Raw genomic sequence first — 5912 nt, 5'->3', positions numbered from 1 at the left:
AATTCATAGTACCTATAGGGACTGTGATTGAATGAACGCAGATTGTCAGATTTGTATACCAAACCCTTATCCTGGTGCCTGCAAGGGTCGGCTGTACCACTAATGTCAGCCACTATGTGTTACAATATTGGGCTGGTTTCATAGACCTGGCCCAAAAGTACATACATACATGTTAGTTAGTCATAATAGTCAAACATGGTTTTTCATGTTCTGACTTGGTGAAATGTGTGTTGCATATATACATGTTAGTTTACACATAATAGCCAAACATGGTTTTTCATGTTGTGATGTGCTGAAATGTTTTACACGTCACGTAAAACAGTTTTTAAAACAGTTAATTAGCCTACACAATGTGTAATTTCAGGTTATTGTAAGTTATTGCATAGTTGCAATCTTTCATACTTACATACTTACAAGTGGGTTGTTTTTTAATGCCATGTGATTTGCGGTACTAATTAACCAATGTGTAAGGTGATTGTCAATTGTAAATTGTCAATTGTGTAAGGTGATTGTGATGTCAGGTGATTGTAAGTGTGTCATACATACCTACAAGCCTTCATATCAGTTGGTTGTGTCAATGATTTTCTGTATCTCTTGATGCGTCAGCATTGTCTTTGTCAGGCTTAGAAGCAATGTCTAAACAGTAAACAGTTTATGACAAGTGGTGGCAGCATGCTATGCTACTACACAAGACGTGTTATGGTACATAAATAATATGTAGCGTGTAATAATCTGAAGAACTCTGTCAGAGTTCTACTCTGTCATTATTTTTACATTTGACTTTGAGAACTATAATGAACTGTTAGTCTCTGTACTGATGTACAAAAGTAACAAGATTGAGGTTGTGAAATCTTCAACCGGAATAAAAAACTGGATATAATATAACTGAATCAGTTAGGCCAAACTATTATCAGTCAGGTCGGTAATGACCGGGGGAAATTATATGATTATTGTCCATTGTGTGTATGATACAACTTTGTTTATCATTCTGCCCCTCACACTATACAGTCTGTATTTAACTCAACACACTGTACCTGCCCCTTGACCTCGGAGGGGCTCTTCTGTCAACGGGCCTGAGGCAAGGTGTGGTGATCACAAGCATTGGCATAAATATTGTGACAATGAAATTGGTAAATTGGTTAAGCAAAGCAAGTAATGCTTTTGCAATGTAGTTTGTAAGATAAGATTTGTTGTATTTGTTGTATAAGATGTATTTTACAAGATATTTTCTGAGATTTGGTTATATTAACTTATTATTTATATTATTATTCTATTATTATTATTCTAATTATTATCTACTATTATTCTAATTATTATTATATTATTATATTATTATTATTATTAGGGGTTATTATGTATATTAACTATACATATTAAAGTATAGATGATTGTTTTGCCCACCTTATCAAAACAAATGTACAGCATATTAAAGTATAGATGATTGTTTTGCCCACCTTATTTGGTTGCCTTATCAAAACAAATGTACAGCATGTTAAAGTTTTAAATAAAGTCAAGTCAAGTCAAATCCAACAGGTCTTAATGTCAATTAATTTAGCTTTAACATGTTTTTTTTTTGAAACACACACACACACCCACACATTGACCCCTCTCATATATACGTAACTGCCTATAACTGTACATATATTCCTTTCACACACACACACACACACACACACTTTTCAAAATAGACACTCTTTCATATTGTGATTCATAGTGATTCTTGTTTGTTTTATGTGATCCCGGTTTTTAAGCAAACCGGATCCAGTTTCCTTGTATGTGTACATCCTGTACAAGGTACATCCTGTACAAGGTACATACTACATTGGACTCAATGATCCACAGATGTATCAAACAAATGTATGTTTTACTGATACAAATGACCAAATTACCACAAATTCAACATGTAATGCCATTTTCTCAATAATTTTGGTCAAAACATTTGGTGTGACCCAGATCAGACATTGTAATGAGGACCTTGTTATCACTGTCGTATACCCAGACTTGGCACATTGGATGTGCCCAAGATCAGACATTGTAATGACTTGATCAAAAATATTACAGACAATATATATATATATATATATATATATATATATATATATATATATATATAGTAAATATAATTGTATAATATATTCAAAGTATTGTTAATTGTTAATTATTATTATTCAAAAAACCTGAAAATACTGTAAATACTGTAAATAAAATAAACTAAACCTAAAACATGCTAAGTTGTACTGTGTGTTAATTTAATGTGTTTTTGAAACACACAACCACATATAAAATCTCAAGTGAGATTTATGAGAAAGAAAAGAGAAAAGAAAAATTCACCCTGTGCGCTCGGTGTTACAAAGTGCGGACTTTTGAACCCTAGCGGCTTCCGTCGAGCCGACTCGAACATGACGAGCATGACGTAACTGTGACGTTGCTTGTTACCACCCAAAACAGTTGCTCAGGGGCGGAGACGTCGTATTTGATAGGTACACAATGAAGCGAAAGCAAACGACTCAAACGACACTCATTCAGTGTTTTCGTAGGCCTCCCTGCCCTGCTACTGCAGCTGTAGCTGTAGATGGCAATACAGAAAGGAATCCTGAGGACTGTGATGAGGCAGCTGCTATCGCAACGTTACCTGATGATATCGGCATAATTCAAACCACCCCTAGAAGATGTTTGAAGGCAGACATCCTGGCCACAATAGATCAAATACAACAAACCTACGGCGAGAAATACACCATGGACATAACCACACACATTTTACGGATGATAGGGAGGGGCGATTTAGCCGAACGTTTAACAGGACCCAATTTTTAAAAAGCCACGCCCTCCATCTTACTTTTTGTTCACATTTGTTCACATTTGTTCACATTTGTTCTCTAACAAATTCCGGTCAGCGCCATTTTTGATGATCTCCTCCCATACCCCTACGCCCTCCCCTAGACCTAACTCCTCCTCCTCATCACAACATAAGGATAAAAGAGACGGGTTCAAAAGAGACTCATACCATTTTACACAATAAAAAAGACAGATATCATCATGGAGACCCCGTCGCCGTCACCATTGTCCTTCATTACAACTCACAGCCACTCTGAATCGGAGGAAGAAGAGTTGAACCGTCTGATGTACGGATGTTCCGCGTCGTCGTCACCCTTGTTCTTCATTACCCCACCTACCTCACCTCCTTCCTCACAGGTAGACCTTGAAGAGTTGAACCGTCTGATGTACGGATGTTCCCCGTCGTCGTCACCAATGTTCTTCCCCACCCCACCTAACTCACCGGAAGACCTTCCTTCTCCTCCGAATTCGCCCCTGACTCTGGACCAGCCAGATGGACTGCTCAGTTTTACTTTTCTGAACATTATAAAAGCCTGCACCAGCATGCTACCCCTTCAAGAGTGCAGGATGCTTCGGAAGCTTTTCTGTATGAACTGAGGGAAATATAAATACAAATTCCTTGTATGTAACTTGTATACTGTGTCAATAAAAATAAAATTGATTCTCATCATAATCTGGTTTTTCCTTAATAATAATAATAATATTGTACAAATGTCTGTTGTAATGAAATAATGAATAACATTATTACACAATATAATCCTAATGTTAATTTAAAATTAAATATTCCTCTAAATATCTAGATATTGCTCCTCTAATATATAAGTTGCAGACTCTCGTTGTTCACCATTGTACGTACACAGACTCCATTTACCCCTTGGGAACTGGTCACGGGCTAGGGTTGGGGTTTGAGTCAGGGTTTGAGTCAGGTTTTGGGTCAGGGATTTCCAGAGGTTTGGGGTATCGACGACAAAACAACGCAGAAAAATAGTTATTTCTTTTTATTATCTTTATTGTTTATTTGAACAGGGACAGTATTCAATAAACATATTGCATATAAAAATATTACCACCACAGGTGCAAACCTACGTCACCAAATACACCATGGGCATAATCGTACAGTTACGCTGAGCTTTTCCTCCTTGCTCATCGGTCACCGTCGCCACAGAGCCTGCGAAACAATACGAAATGTATAAAAAAAACTTTGTCTTTACATCACAAAATGTAGTAATTCCTGGGAATTAAAGCTTAGTTTGGCTCTCTCTCTCTCTCTCTCTCTCTCTCTGAGAGTGTCAAGTCAAAGGCTGTGAACGTGTCAAATTGTTTGTTAACTGGACAAAACACTTGAAGACTCCGACTCGGTGGACACCGATGAAATGTCCCCTCGCTTTTTGGTCATAAGAGTGGCATTTTTCTGGCTGGACCTGCTGCTGAGCATCAGCTTGGCTGACTTCTTAAACTTGACTCCCAGGAAGGCGTACAGGATGGGGTTGAGGCAGCAGTGGAAGTAGGCCAGCGCCTCCGTGATGGAGACCCACTTGTGCACGCCATGCTCCAGCGCGCAGCTGTGAGGGATGACGTTGAGCTGGTTGAGCAGCGTGTCCATGAGGATGCCGATGCAGTACGGCAGCCAGCAGCCGAAGAAGCACAGGATGAGGACGATGGTGGTCTTCAGCGCCTTCCTCTTCACCGTCTGGCCCTTGGCGTCCTGCGACAGCTTGGCGATGATGATGCAGTAGCAGGTGAGGATGACCAGCCCGGGCAGCACGAAGCCCACCAGGATGTGCTGGAAGCGGAACGCCGCCATCCACACTTTGCTGGAGTCCTGCGGGATGGGAATCACAAGGATAGTCACGAGATGATACTATATAAATTATTTGGACGATGATACGATATTTGGTGATTTTACAAAGTGTCTTGACACGATACAATTTCAATTCAAATTATTCCCATTAAACAAGATAAGTTGATCTGTGAGTGCTGTTCCCCCCCCCCCCCCCCCCCCCCTTTTTTTTTTTTTTTTTTTTTTTTTGTCCTTGACCTTTCACTTATGGTCATAAACCATGCACATCTACGCTTCATCGCCTTGGATTTACAACACGTACCTTAAAGATGACGATATCAATATTTCCCCTTTGCAAATTGCAATGATACAATAGTGATACAATACAATATCTATCGATATATCGCTCTAGAATATCACCCCTAACCCTACCTGTGGGTAGATGCGCACGCAGATGACCGGGGGGCCCGACGTCTCCACGATGTCCGTGCCGAAGAGCTGGTCTGAGGGTGTCACCATGTCCTGTGCCTTGGCGAACACCAGGTCGGGCACAGTGAGCAGCGCAGCGGGCAGCCACACGCCCAGGTAGATCACCTTGTCTGCCAACAGCTTCCTGGTGGCCTGGCTGTTGGTGGCCCGCACCACAGCCAAGTATCTGTCCAGGCTGATGAAGGCCAGGATCAGGACGCTGCTGTAGAGGTTGACGGTGTAGATCATGTGCACGGCCACGCACATGAAACTACCGAAGTACCAGCCGCTGGCCGCATCCACCGCCCAGAAGGGCAGCGAGAGCACGAACAGCAGGTCGGCCACTGACAGGTGCAGCCGGTATTTGTCTGTCATGGTTCTGACCTTCTTCTGGTAGCCCATGACACAGATGACTAATCCATTGCCCACAATCCCCAGAAGGAAGATTATTCCGTACACCATCGGTAAGAAGATCCGGTAGAATTCTTCGCTGAGCGCTCGGCCGCACGGCTCCTCGCCAAAGTCGATATTGGCATAGTCATAGTCCCCCCCGGACCCATCCGAGTCGTTCTCGGAAATGTTGAAGACCTGGGAATAAGAAGGGGTGGAAAAGGTTAGGGTAAAAAATGGAGATCTGCCTCACAGAACATAGGCCACGTGTGTCTGTTATGAGACTGTTACTGTTTGGCCTGGTCAGTCTGAGTTGTCTCTCAAAGTTTGAATGAAGGCTGAACCATAACTTTAATTAATAATTTAATTAATTTAATTAATTAATTAATACAGATTTGATGAAAGGAACTACCAGCAAAGCAGGCCTACTACACAAGTC

At 41.0% G+C, this 5912-nt stretch overlaps 1 pseudogene across 1 annotated transcript; it reads right to left on the bottom strand.

Annotated features, from left to right (window-relative positions):
• Window positions 1-4159: 4159 nt before the first annotated feature.
• LOC310771173 (C-X-C chemokine receptor type 4 pseudogene) lies at window positions 4160-5671 on the bottom strand (annotated as a pseudogene). The gene is made up of 2 exons: window positions 5048-5671; window positions 4160-4657 (listed from the first exon to the last, which is right to left on the bottom strand). The product of its transcript is annotated as a C-X-C chemokine receptor type 4 pseudogene (transcript).
• Window positions 5672-5912: the final 241 nt, after the last annotated feature.

This window comes from Poromitra crassiceps, assembly GCF_964638095.1.
Source record: "Poromitra crassiceps genome assembly, contig: HAP1_SCAFFOLD_388, whole genome shotgun sequence".
Taxonomy (NCBI): domain Eukaryota; kingdom Metazoa; phylum Chordata; class Actinopteri; order Beryciformes; family Melamphaidae; genus Poromitra; species Poromitra crassiceps.
This window is presented reverse-complemented; position numbering and strand designations above follow the sequence as displayed.